A 15,306-nucleotide genomic window follows, 5' to 3' on the forward strand; every position below is an offset into this window, starting at 1 on the left:
ACATTAATGACTGTGTATTGAGTTATTTTGAGGGGACAGTAAATTTACACTGTTATACAAGCTGTACACTCACTGCTTTACATTGTAGCAAAGTGTCATTCATTTCATATATATATATATATATATATATATATAATGTATATGTGTGTATATATATATATATATATATATATATACACACACACACACACACACACACACACACACACACACACACACACACACACACACACACACACACTATTTTGTCAAAAGAATTAGGACGCCTGCTTTTACACGCACATGAACTTTAATGGTATCCTAGTCAGTCCGTAGGGTTCAATATTGAGTTGGCCCACCATATGGACTTTGCTTCGTGCACTGGTGTGCAGTCATGTTGGAACAGGAATGGGTCATCCTTAAACTGTTCCCACAAAGATGGAAACATGAAATTGTCCAAAATTCTAAAATGTTCAAAGCGAGCTTTGTCATAGACTTCTGTGGAGGCTTTGAAGACACTTTGAAGCACCACTAAAGCGACAGGGGACATCATTTTTTAAGCAAAGCAAACGCAAGGTATAAACAGGACTGTAAGCTAACTATTTTATTTAGTGACAGGCGCTTTGACTGGTGTTCAGAGAGCTTTAACCACTTCAATACCGGGCAGTTACCCCCTCTTCCGGCCCAGGCCAAGCTTTCAGCCCTGTCGCGCTTTGAATGACAATTGTGCGGTCATGCTATACTGTACCCAAACTAATTTTTTATCATGCACCAAATAGACCGTTCTTTTGGTGGTATTTGATCACTGCAGGGGGTTTTATTTTTTGCGCAATAAATAAAGTAAAATTTTCTTCTTCACTGATGGGCACTGATGAGGCTGTACTGACAGGCACTGAAAAGGCGGCACTGATGGGCACTGATGAGGTGGTACCAATGAGGTGCCACGATGAGGGTCACTGATGGGAGGCACTGATGGGCAAAGATAGATGGCACTGGTGTGCTGCACTGACTGGCACTGAAAAGGCGGCACTGATGAGGTGGTACCAATGAGGTGGCATTGATGAGGGACACTGATGGGCGGCACCGATGGGCAAAGATAGGTGGCACTGGTATGCAGCACTGATGGGCATTGATAGGCAGCACTGATGGGCACTCAAAGGTGGCACTGATAGGTGGCATGGATGGGCACTGACAGATGGCACTGATGGGTGGCACTGCTGGGCATCACTGATGAGGAGACATCTGGCAGCCAATAATAGTTGGACCTAACTTGCAAGCTGTGCGGTTACTTACTGGCATCCCTGGTGAACATTGGTGGCATCCCTGGTCATCCATCCGTTGTGGTTATACCTTGTGGTATCCCTGTGGGGGGCATCCGCGGGGGGGGTGGCTGCACTGATAAACAATCAGCTCAGACCCCCCCCCTTGTCAGGAGAGCCGCCGATCAGCTCCCCTCTACTCGCATCTGTCCGACGCAAGTGAGGAAAAGCAGAAAAATGGCTCTTCCTGTTTACACCTTCATCAGCAGTGATTGGTCAGACTGACACACCGCACTACCGATCACTGCGCTGTACACCCCCCACAGGCACGCAATTGCGGCTTATCCTGCTGGACATCATATGACACCCAGTGGGGTTGTGGTACAGTCGCACCTGTTTGCTTTTTTGATCTAGATCTAGATGAGACTCTCCACATGGATTTCACCACCAGAGGAGATGTTCACATTCCTCCTCCAGACACCGCTCCCACCGCCATAATGGTAGCTCTGATCGCAGAGCCTGCTGGGGATGTGGGACTCGAGTCCCGCAGGGCAAGTCTCTATGTGATCGATGATATACCCAGGCGGTTGGGGAAAAGGAATCAGAAAGCCAGCGTATGGAATCCCTGGTGAAACGTGTGGTGCAGCAGTCTCTGAGAGACATGGACACTTCTCACACGCTGAGTCAATCCACCTCTTTGTCTGGCCCTCAGGCTGATGAGGCCCGTGATGATCTGGGTACTTCCCAGCCCTACGCAGCATCTAATGCGTCCTCTGAGGATGAGCTCCTAGGTGAAGAGGATATTGGGGGCTTTGACTTTGCTATGGTCTCTCCACTGATTAAAGCAGTTAAGGAGGCCCTTAAGTGGGAAGACTCATCTACCCCTCCAGCCAAACAGAAGAAATTCTTCAAATAGCTGGGGAAAGAACGTCCAAGTTTTCCTTTTCTTACCGAGCTGAAGGATATTTTCGAGGAAGAATGGAGTAGTGTATAGAAAGTCCTCTATGACCAATAAAACATCCAGGTTGTATCCATTTAAATCGGAAGACGTAAAACACTTAGAAAACACCCCGCTGGTGGATGCGGCTTTGATGCGTTTGGCCAAACACGTTACCCTCCCATTGGAGGATTCAGTGTCCTTTAAGGATGGTCTGGAGAGGAAGATTGACCAGGATCTTAGGAGGATTTACGTTTTGGCTGGGATGGCCTGTAAACCAGCTCTAGCGGCTATGTCTAAGGCCATGGAAGCCTGGACTGAAAACATGGACTCATTCCTTAAGGGCGTTTCTGAGGAGCGTTATGCTGTCATCAGTTACGGCGAGCCTTGTGGTTATGTCCCTGGCTGGCTGACCCGGTCTCTAAGCAGGCGTGGTGCAAAATTCCCTTTGAGGGCTCTACACTATTTGGCAACAAGCTTGATGACGCCATTACGCGTGCTACGGGTGGTAAGTCAGGTTTGCTTCCCCAGGACAGAAGATTGTTGGGCCGGAAGAGATCCCAGTATAAGAAACGCAGTCCAGAGCGTTCGAGGGATGCACGCTCCTACAAACCTGGTCGGGACTTCAGGAGGAATTGGTACAGAGGGCAAGCTTCCTTTCGTAAAAGCCCAGTAAAAAACAGTCATCCAGTGGTCGTGACCAGACCAAGTCATTCTGAGATCGCGCCTGCCCAGGTGAATCGAGTGGGGGCTCGTCTATCCCTTTTTCGGCACGTCTGGTTGGCCTCGATCTCGGATTACTGGGTAATCAGGACGGTCTCGTCGGTTCACAGATGGACCTTCACCAGCACCACTCCTCCCAGATTCGTGTCCATCCTGCACCCTCACTCGGAAGAACAAAATCAAGTATTGTTCTCCTACATGGTTCTGTTAAATGCTCAAGGTGCAGTAGTTCGGTACCAAAGGAAGAATGGTTTCAGGGAGTCTCTTCCCCTCTTTTCTTGGTCCAAAAGAAGAGCGGTTATTGGAGCCTGGTGATAAATCTCACTTATCTAAACAAGTTCATAGAGTATGGGACGTTCAAGATGGAAACTCTCTCGACTATTCAGCGAGCCATACAGTCAGGGGACTGGATGATTTTGATCGACCTGAGGGACGCTTATTTCCACGTCCCAATAGAAAAAGATTTCCAAAAGTTCCTAAGATTCCACATTGGTCAAGACCATCTCCAATTTATTTGCCTCCCTTTCGGGTTGACGACCTCAGCCCGAGTTTTTTTCAAAGGTTCTCCTGGCCATAATGGCTCTTATCAGGTTAAAGGGTATTCGAATATACCATTACCTAGACGACCTGCTGGTTCTGTCCCAAAGCAGAGAACAGTTGCTGGAACACCGGGAGCAGGTGATTTCTACTCTGTCCAGTTTCGGGTGGCTTCTGAACTTGGCAAAAAGTAATCTACAGCCAGTCCAGCGGTCCAGTCCAGAGCCCAATTCGAGATGGTGAAGTGGGCTTTGTGGAGGCTACGCCCCTTCCAGGGAGGTTTTCTCAAGCAGTGGGAGTCAGGAGACAAAAATCTAAATATTCGTATAACCACAACCATGAGGGAGAGCCTCTTTTGGTGGCTACAGCGCAAGAACCTGCTGAACTGTCATTCCCATCTCCTGGGTCACAGTCACGACCGATGCCAGTGGGACCGGTTGAGGGGCTCTCTGCGGATCGAATCTTGCGCAGGGCAAGTGGAATGCTCATCTCCCTCTGCCAGGATCGAATGTCCTAGGACTCTGAGCTGCCTGGTGTGCTCTCCAGAACTTCTCTTATCTTCTGAAGGGGGAAATCTGTGTTATTAAGGATGAACACCACCACGGCAGTCTCCTATGTGAAAAGGCAATGGGGTACTCGGAGCTCTACTCTTCTCCGGGAGGTCAAACCCATCCTATCATGGGCACAGAAAAACCTGGTGAACATCTCAGCGGTTTTTGTACCAGGGGTTCAGAACTCTCAAGCGGATTTTCTGTCCAGGACTCAGCTGGACAACAACGAATGGTCCCTTCGTGCTCAAACCTTCAAGTGGATTCTGTCATTGGAGGTCAATCCAGAGGTAGATCTGTTTGCCTCTCCCTGCAACTTCAAGATGGAGAAATTCTACACACAAAGTCGTTGCAGTCAGGCCTGCGGGACGGATGCCCTGACGGACCAGTGGAGGTTCAGAAGGGCGTATGCCTTCCCTCCACTTCCCGTGATCCTCAAATTCCTTCAGAGGCTCCGAGTGGAGGTCGTGACAGTAGCTCCTTATTGGCCCAACAGGCATTGGTTCCCCTCCTGGTCCAACTCAGTGTTCGAGATCCCATACCTCTCCCTCTCAGGCCCGACCTTCTCTCTCAGGGTGCAGTCCTGCACCCTTGCCCGGCAGATCTGAAACTGATGGTCTGGTTCTTGAGAGGAAGAGGCTGGAATCAATTGAGTGTGCATCAAGTGTAATTTCCACCCTCATGAGTGCAAGGAGATCAAGTACGAACAAAGTGTATGGCAGAATCTGGACCAAATTCGTTGATTTCTGCTCGTCCTCAAATAGATCTTTTGAACATCCAGGAGTCCAGGACATTCTCGGCTTCTTGCAGACTGGCCTTGATCTTCCTTTGTCAATAAGCTCTCTGAGTACAAGTATCGGCTCTGTCGGCCTTCTCGGGTACATCTTGGGCAGTGCATCCATTGATTCATCAGTTCTTCCGGGGAGCCTCAAGACTCAAACCCCAAAGAAAGCCTAGCTTTCCAAAGTGGGATCTTCCCCTGGTCCTGGATTCAATCTCGGGTTTAAGTACGTCGGGGCCATCCCCGCTCTCTATTAAAGACTTTTCAGCAAAAGTTGTTTTCTTAGTTGCAGTCACTTCAGCCAAAAGGATATCGGAGATTGGATCCTTGGGCTTCGAAGAACCCTTTTTGACATTTTTTCCGGACCGGGTAGTCCTCATTCCCATGTTGGGGTCTAATCCAAAGGTTACTTCGGTGTTTCATCAAAATCAAGAAATTGTCTTGCCTACCTTCAGGTCACCAGGTTCTAATGATGTTCATCCTCTAGATGTTGGAGAGGCCCTAAAGGAATATCTTCTTATCACTTCCCCCACAGACGCTCAGATCATCTCTTTATCTTACATTCTGTTAGCAACAAGGGGAAGAAAGCTTCAACCAGGACACTGGCCACCTGGATTGTAATAACTATACAACAAGCATATAGGGCGAAGGATTTGGCTCCTCCAGAGGCGGTGGCGGCTTACTCTACCAGGGGAATGGCAGCCTCATGGGCAGCAGCTTGGCATGTGGCTCCTGACACTCTCTGCAAGGCAGCTTCCTGGTCCTCTATTAATACGTTCATGTCGCACTACTGTATTGAACCTGCTTCTTTATCCTCTGTAAATTTTGGTTTAAAGATCTTATCGGCTGATAAATCAAATTAAATGTTTTCTGTTTAAGCATACCCACCCGTGTGGTCGGCTAGTTATTTCCCACACGTAGGCTACCATGGAGTCTGCCAGGGAAAAAGGAAAATTTACTGTCAAATACTTACCGTAATTTTCCTTTCCTGATGGACTCCATGGCAGACTGATTTCCCACCCATAAGACATATGAGTAGGCTAGTTACGGAACACTGTGTGGAGTGGTGAGTGTTCATTTAGGTGAATGGGGTCCTATAGCATTGGAGAGGAGGCGGGGTCAACCCACATGTAGGCTGCCATGGAGTCCATCAGGAAAGGAAAATTACGGTAAGTGTTTGACAATAAATTTTCCTTTATTTGTACTCAGAGTCAATCTGTGGATAGTAAAGGAAAGGAACAAAAGAGAAACAGAGAACATAGACGTGAAGTGTGCCAGGGTCACGTGGTCAGTATGCCTAAAAGGGGGCATACCCAAGTATGAAATATAATGAATGAAATGAAAAGAAAAGGGAATGGGTGGGTTTGACACGAGATCCAATGACCACAAGGGGAGGAGGCAAAGGCTTTCAGCAGCCTGACTCCTCCTATAAACACAAGCTGACCTGCGGTCAGCCTTACACTTATTTATTTTTAATAAAATGTTTCCCTACAATCACTTTAAAATGGTAATAAACCCAAAACCAAAAATGTAATATATTGCAGCTTACCAATCATTAGATGTGGTGGCTGAATTTGTTTTCTTTTTTATGTTTTTTTCCCCTCCGTTTTTACCTAATGGCCAGTAACACACATCATGTATAACAGAGACACCACTCTGGATAAAAGAGCACAGAGCAGGAGGGGAGTGTTAAGTGTTACACATGGTAAGTTTTTTTTTGTCCATCCCAGTGGGCTAAATAAAAAAATAAAAAAACTCAGGAGCTAACCAGGAGGCCACTGTACTAACGGGGACAGGGGGATCGCTCCCCCACCAGAACACACCGGTCAGCCCTCACACTTCATTGGCTGAGGGCGTTGACTGGATGCCAATCAGCTGCTGCAAGCTGCTGCAAGCTTGTTTGACAGAAGCCAGCCAAGCCACCAGCTTCTATCAAACAAGAAGCCGTACACACGGGCTGAATGTCATCCAGTATCTACTGTACCGGCTGATTTCAGCCAATATTTGGCCCATGTGTACCAGGATTTAGTCATACTAGTAGATTTTAGATACACTAACAAATTAAAGCCAAACTCTAGCTCACACTGCATTTATACAGTTACAACTGTTTTTTTTTTTCATTTTGGGATAAAAGTGGTTGTAAACCCTTACAACACACTTTGACCTACAGATAAGCCTAGATTAAGGCTTACCTGTAGGTCCAAGAAACATCTCCTAAACCTACACGGTTTAGTAGACATTTACCCGAAGACAGGCACTGTCTTCGGGTAAATATCTCATGTCGGATTATCCTAACTGTAAATATCTCCTTACTGTCGGATTAGCGGCGCATCATGGCCCAGAAAGGGTTAAAACCACCCGCAATACGCTGCAATAGTGGCGTTTTGCCGGCGGTATTGCAGGGCTGCCGCATTGATTTCAGTGGGGAGCAGCAGTGGAGGAGCGGTAAACACACCGCTCCAAAGAAGCTACTGGGAGGACTTTAACTGACATCCTGCCAGCGCACCACTCCGGTGTGAAAGCCCTCGGGCTTTCCCACTGGAGACAATGTTGCAGCAGTTTGAGGGCGGATTGCAGGCAATATTTCTAACGCTATAGCGCCTGCAAAAAAAACCCTCGGTGTGAAAGGGGTCTTAAGGCTTTAACCAGGCACTGATAGAAGTCACAAGACTGCTAAATACTGCTGATAAGAAAAGGTATTATTTAAAATACTTTATTTAAAGTGGAGGGCCACCCAGAAAAATCATTTCACTTTATCCTCTCCCTTTTACTGTTCTAAAAATCATTCTGACAAAAAAATTTTTTTCACTTACCTGGAACACCCTGTTGCTATGCTGAATCTGCTAATCTGCTTTCTTCTTCCTCCGCGGTGGTGTTTTTCTCTTCCTTAGCTGCAGTGCTTCATGGGAAATGAGTGTCATCGTTTCCCATGAGTCTGTGGGCTGGACTGTGCTTAAAACACACGATATTTGCAGGCAGGAAATGACGCAATTAGAGGCGGACCGCAGCGCCATTTTTAAGAAGGGAACAAAGCCCTTTATTGCCAGTGTAGTGTCACATTTTGCTGCCTATCACAGGATGCTGCGGAAGTGACATTGCCGCCAGAAATTGCGTACTGCGCATGCGCGATGCGTTCCAAATACTCGCGCCGTGCGTTCCAACATAGTTTCGGCAATACAGTTCAGCGAAACCATCACATAATGTTACGGAAGTGATGTTACACACAACACAAACACTGGGCTGTTCGTTACAACACTAATACTTCCCTTGTTACCTAGTAGGTTTTGCATTGCTGGGACTTGTAGTGCCTATCCTGAGCTACATGCTTCAATGTTCAGTGTCCTCATCCCTATCCGCGAGCTTCAATGTTCAGTGTCCTCATCCTTATCCCCGAGCTTCAATGTTCAGTGTCCTCATCCCTATCCCCGAGCTTCAATGTTCAGTGTCTTCATCCCTATCCCCCTGCTTCAATGTTCAATGTCCATCCTTATCCCCGTGCTTCAATGTTCAGTGTCCTCATCCCTATCCCCATGCTTCAATGTTCAGTGTCCTCATCCTTATCCCCGAGCTTCAATGTTCAGTGTCCTCATCCCTATCCCCGAGCTTCAATGTTCAGTGTCCTCATCCCTATCCCCGAGCTTCAATGTTCAGTGTCCTCATCCCTATCCCCCTGCTTCAATGTTCAGTATCCTCATCCTTATCCCCGTGCTTCAATGTTCAGTTTCCTCATCCTTATCCCCGTGCTTCAATGTTCAGTGTCCTCATCCTTATCCCCGAGCTTCAATGTTCAGTGTCCTCATCCCTATCCCCATGCTTCAATGTTCAGTGTCCTCATCCTTATCCCCGAGCTTCAATGTTCAGTGTCCTCATCCCTATCCCCGAGCTTCAATGTTCAGTGTCCTCATCCCTATCCCCGAGCTTCAATGTTCAGTGTCCTCATCCCTATCCCCGAGCTTCAATGTTCAGTGTCCTCATCCCTATCCCCGAGCTTCAATGTACAGTGTCCTCATCCCTATCCCCCTGCTTCAATGCTCAGTGTCCTCATCCTTATCCCCATGCTTCAATGTTCAGTGTCCTCATCGAAGCAGGGGGATAAGGATGAGGACACTGAACATTGAAGCTCGGGGATAAGGATGAGAACACTGAACATTGAAGCAGGGGGATAGGGATGAGGACACTGAACATTGAAGCTCGGGGATAGGGATGAGGACACTGAACATTGAAGCTCGGGGATAAGGATAGGGATGAGGACACTGAACATTGAAGCACAGGGATAAGGATGGACACTGAACATTGAAGCATGGGGATAGGGATGAGGACACTGAACATTGAAGCATGGGGATAAGGATGGACACTGAACATTGAAGCATGGGGATAGGGATGAGGACACTGAACATTGAAGCATGTAGCTCAGGATAGGCACTACAAGTCCCAGCAATGCAAAACCTACTAGGTAACAAGGGAAGTATTAGTGTTGTAACGAACGGCCCAGTGTTTGTGTTGTGTGTAACATCACTTCCGTAACATTATGTGATGGTTTCGCTGAACTGTATTGCTGAAACTATGTTGGAACGCACGGCGCGAGTGTTATGGAATGCATCGCGCATGCGCAGTACGCAATTTCTGGCAGCAACGTCACTTCCGCAGCATCCTGTGATAGGCAGCAAAATGTGACACTACACCAGAACAATAAATAATCTTTGTTGCCATCACAACGGGGCGGGACTTCCGACGCCGCCGCCCGTTGTGATGACAACCTGTGCAATTAATGGCGGCGAGACTGCGCATGCGCGAGATCGGCGCTCTAACGGGCGGTGCATGCTGGTCCATCAGCATGCCCGTATCCCGGAAGAGGATGCCTGTGGGCTTCACATGCCCACAGGCAAAATGGAAACGCTCGGGAGGAAAGTTTATAAGTTATCCATATCGGAAAAAAGTGACAGGAAATCGAGTGGAAAACAAAAGAAGTGAGTGCTTAATTTAGTGCTGTTATTGCTTGTCATACTGCTAACAAAAAAAAACTTCCAGACAGTGGAATCCCGCTTTAAAATGTATTTAAAATAATTTCATTTCCATGTTCTGTGTAGTGTGGCTGACCCGATATAATGAATGCAGAGTCCTGGGTTTAGTAACAGTGCTGTACATATGATGAGAATATCAGACAAACGATTGATTGTTTGTTTGTTTTTTTTTTTGTTTTGTGAATGCTAGTCTCATATCGAAAACAAATAGGTTTCTAGAGTGGTGAAAATTCTCGTAACACAGGGTACAACTTCCCGCAATGATGTCATGTATTCTCTCATTTCCAAGCATGTACGGTCTTGGTCACTCGATTCTTTACACATAAATACTATACTGATTAAATGAAAATCGTTTGTTCTGGTATTGTATGAGAAAAATGCTTGTGTTATTTCCCTTCGCATAATTTTGTATGAACGGTCGTGATCGGTTCTCGAAAGCCGCGTGCCAATAATCAGAAGGGACGATCAGATTATTCTACGATCGCTCCCGATTTTCGCATTGTGTGTACCAGGCTTTAGGATTGCTTGGTGATGAAGGGGTCAAAGCATATGTACTAAACGTTTTGACCTGACTTCAGAGATGACACAGTATGCAGTAGAAGCACTACAAGTGACAGCAGAGCATGCCTGTAGGGTAGAGCCCACCACACAGACAGCACAGGGGGAGATCACACCTGATCTATGCTCGCTCACAATCTCTTTCCTCCAGATAACTTTACAAATCCCATCCAACTACCGGACTAGTCCATGCTTGTAATCCCAGACAACTGCAGAGACCCCGGACTACAGTCTGTCCGAGGGGAACTCCATTATTACCACCAGATCAGAAGCTGCTTGGTAATGAGAAGCCCTAGCCTATAGCAGAGCGGCTTCGTTACCACGTGACCCGTTGGTTTTAGGGGCGGAGCCTGCTGCGGCGACCGTTAGAGAGAGAGCCAATCAAGTGCGAGGGCGGAGTGAGGGCGCTTTATTTTTCAGCGTCCTCGGAGGGAGGATCAGTCTGCGATTGACCACCTAGAGGAGGAGCACGATTGGTCTGTTCTCCGTCACGCCCATCTCCATGCCTTCCCCCAGCATCACAGCTGGACGCTAAGAGGGCGGATACTGGCTGATTTAGAAAGAGGGGGGCGGGCATTTACTGAAGCCGAGTCGGACATATTTACTATAGGATCGGAGGAAACCTTGGGCGGGTCTAGGCCGGCTACGCCACCCACCGATATCATCAGCGTAAGAAAAACAAACCCCATGTGCCGCTGGCAGTGAAGAGAGGTGAATCCCCAATCTGATCATTTACATATTCATTATGAAAGAGACCCTGTCATTGTCTGTATTCTCTATTAATAATGATAGATATAAGACTAGCTCATAACAAATTATAATAATAGAAGCTATTGATAGATAATAATGCTTGGTAAGGAGAAACCCTAGCCTATAGCAGAGCGGCTTCGTTACCACGTGAACCGTTGGAGTGAGGGGCGGAGCCTGCTGCGGCGACCGTTAGAGAGAGAGCCAATCAAGTGCGAGGGCGGAGTGAGGGCGCTTTATTTTTCATCGTCACTCGGAGGGAGGATCAGTCTGCGATTGACTACCTAGAGGAGGAGCACGATTGGTCTGTTCTCCGTCACGCCCACTCCACGCCTTTCCCCAGCATCACAGCTGGACGCTAAGAGGGCGGATACTGGCTGATTTAGAAAGAGGGGGGCGGGCATTTACTGAAGCCGAGTCGGACATATTTACTATAGGATCGGAGGAAACCTTGGGCGAGTCTAAGCCGGCTACGCCACCCACCGATGTCATCAGCGTAAGAAAAACAAACGCCATGTGCCGCTGGCAGTGAAGAGAGGTAAATCTCCAATCTGATCATTTACATATTCACTATGAAGGGGACCCTGTCATTGTCTGTATTCTCTATTAATAATGATAGATATAAGACTAGCTCATAACAAATTATAATAATAGAAGCTATTGATAGATAATAATAGACTAGAAAAGCTACAATTTCTGGGGAAATTGTGTGAAGTGTTCTTGCCTCCACCGACTGGAGTGGGCGGAGTAACTGCTGTGTTACTCCGCCCACTCCGCGTTTTTTTTTTTTTTTTTTTTTTTAAAGCCAGCAGCTACAAATACTGCAGCTGCTGACTTTTAAAATAGTGACACTTACCTGTCCAGCGCGCCCGCGATGTCGGCACCCGAAGCCGATCTTTAGATCGTCACTCGGGTGCTGCCGCCGCCATCTTGGGTATGGAAATCAGGAAATGGAGCCTTTCGGCTTCATTTCCCGGTTCCCTACTGCGCATGCGCGAGCAGCGCTGCGCAATAAGGACGGTCCCCGCTGCCTCTGGGATCTGTGTGTTTCCCAGCAAGCAGCGGGGCACTTGCGGAAGGGGGCGGGCACTTGCGGAAAGGGGCGTAATCTACGCCCCTTTCCGCAGAGAGCTATCCCGGAAGTGGGTGCAGTTACCTGGATTATCCAGGTAACTGCACCCCCCTCCCCCCTGAAAGGTGCCAATTGTGGCGCCGGAGGGGGGGAGGATTCCGATGAGCGGAAGGTCCATTTTAGGATGGACCTCTGCTTTAATATTTTAGAAAGTATAAATATTAGTAAAAAAGTTGAAGAAGCCTTGAGGCGATTCAGTTCACGTTGTGCGCTATACAAATTATTCATTCATTCATTAGCTGAAAGAGCTGAATGTTTTTTTCATTTTTTTTTTTTTTATCAGCCAAAACATTATGACCACAACATGATCAGCCAAAATATTATGTTATGACCACCCCATGATCTGCCAAATAACTTATGACCACCTCATGAAAAAATAAAATAAAATTTTATATCTAAAAAAAAAATTTGGAAAAAAAAAATATTTTTGAAGAAATTTTTTTTTTTTTAAATAATTTAAAAAATAAATAATTGGTGGAGTAACTGGGTGGAGTGGTTTGAGTTACTGTTGTGTGGTTAGAGTGGTTGGAGTAACTGTGAAAAGTGTTAAAAAGCTTAATATTTTCTCCTTAAGGTGTCCGTTTATGAAGCAATGATCAGTGGAGATCCAGAGGATCGCCGCTGATCACAGCCCATAAACAGTATATAAACCAGAGATAATCGGGGGGAGATGTGTTTGAACTTGTTCTCCCGCCGATTATCTCCGCACATGGAGAATCCTCATAGACTGACACAGTAACGGTCACTATATGAAGCTGTGATCTCAGCGCTTCACTTGTGATCTGTGTCAGAATTCACACGCCCCGATTCACCAACTCAGAGGTGGAGAACCGGGGTAGTGAAGAGGGAATCGGGGGGATCTGAGGAGGAAAGAGGAAGATAATTAACTTCCTTATGCCTCGTTCAGACCCCCCAACACTGTAACCATGTCCCCCTGTCATATGTATGTGTATACATATATATACATATATATATATATAATGTGTATATGTATATATATATATATATATATAATGTGTGTGTATATACATGTATATATAATGTCTGTGTGTGTATACATGTATATATTATGTAGGGGGACGCTTTATTTCACTAACATTAATCACACCGCGTGTCAGTGTATTGAGCTGTGATAATTTATCACTGCTTAAAAGGGAAGTAAACCCTTCCAAACAACTTGGACCTATAGGTAAGCCTAGATTAAGGCTTACCTGTAGGTCCAAGAAATATCTCCTAAACCTATATGGTTTAGGAGATATTTGCCCGAAAATGGGCACCGCTGTCTACGGCGCATGCGCCGTAGACAGCGGCGCGCATGCGCACTAAATGCGGCAAGTCCAAGAATGGATTTGCCAAATTTGTCGACTCCCGTGCGCATGCGCGGGAGTGACGTCATCGCGGCCTCGCCGTATGACAGCGGCGGAGCTGCGAGGCGCGACTCCCGTGCGCATGCGCGGGAGTGACGTCATCGCGGCTTCGCCGCTGTCATTGGTCGGAGCTGCGAGACGCCACCAGCAAGATGGACGCGGCGGACTACAGGGATCAGCGGCGACTTCGCTGGCTCCTGTGTCAGGTAAGTGACACATAATGAGCTACTATGCGATGCATAGTAGTCCATTATGCTTTACCTTTGCAGGGAAAAAAAGAGGAAGTAAACCCATCAGGGTTTACTTCCTCTTTAATATATTGACATCTCTGTGTATGAGTGAATTTCTAGTACTGTAATCTCGTAAAGTCTCACGAGATTCCAGTATTAGGGGCCGTTCTCCAGTGTTAGAAGCGTTTGTAGATCGCTTCACTCCTCCAAGTGTGAAGCGATCTACTCCGCTTCATATAGTGGCACACAGAGGAGAAAGATCTCCTATGTGAATGCCGGAGAATGAAGCAGTGAATAGATTTCACTGCTTCATAAAAGGACACCTATATCACTTACATATTTCCAACAATTATCCAACCTCCAAATCAACTTTGCGAAGTCTACGGCTCTAAATATATCCCTCACATCAACACAATGCACACATTGCCAAATTTTTTTTCCGTTTAAATGGAATACGCACGCTCTTACATATCTGTGTATCAACTTAACCACTTCAATACAGGGCACTTAAACACCTTCCTGCCCAGACCAATTTTGAGCTTTCAGCGCTGTCGCATTTTGAATGACAATTACTCAGTCATGCTACACTGTACCCAAATGAAATTTTTATCATTTTTTTCCCACAAATAGAGCTTTCTTTTGGTGGTATTTGATCACCTCTACGGTTTTTAATTTTTGCGCTACAAATAAAAATATACCGAAAATTTTGAAGATAAAAATTTTTTTTTTGTTTCAGTTTCAAAACTTTGTAAATAAGTACGTTTTCTCCTTCACTGATGGGCACTCATGGGGCTGCACTGATAAGGCGGCACTGATGGGCACCAATGAAGTTGCACTGATGAGGTGGCATTGATGGACACTGATAGGCGGCACTGATAGGCGGCACGGATGGGCGACACGGATGGGCGACACGGATGGACACTGATAGGTGGCACAAATTGGCACTGATAGCTGGCACGGATTGGCATGGATAGGCGGCACAGATGGGCATGGATAGGCGGCACAGATGGGCATGGATAGGCGGCACAGGTGGGCATGGGTGGGCACTGATAGGCGGCACAGGTGGGCACTCATAGGCGGCACAGGTGGGCACTCATAACAGGTGGGCACTCATAGGCGGCACGGGTGGGCACTCATAGGCGGCATTGGTTTTATACTGTACTAATGGATGCCAATCAGTGCCAAACAATAATGCATGCCAATCAGTGATGCCCATTGTGGGCACTGATTGGCATCCATTATGGGCACTGATTGTCATCCATTGTGCTGACCATGGGCATCCCTGGTGGTCTAGGGAGGATTACTTTTTCTCTGGTGGTGTCCCTGGTGGTCCAGTGTGGGCATCCTCGGGGGGGCTGTGCTGATAATCGATCAGCACAGACCCCCCCGTCAGAGGAGCAGCCGATCGGCTCTCCTCTACTCGCGTCTGACAGACGCGAGTGAGGAAAAGCCGATCACCGGCTCTTCCCATTTACACTGTGATCAGC

The sequence above is a fragment of the Lithobates pipiens genome, unplaced genomic scaffold, assembly GCF_037356315.1.
Source record: "Lithobates pipiens isolate NorthernLeopardFrog02 unplaced genomic scaffold, aLitPip1_a1.2 Scaffold_19, whole genome shotgun sequence".
Classification (NCBI taxonomy): domain Eukaryota; kingdom Metazoa; phylum Chordata; class Amphibia; order Anura; family Ranidae; genus Lithobates; species Lithobates pipiens.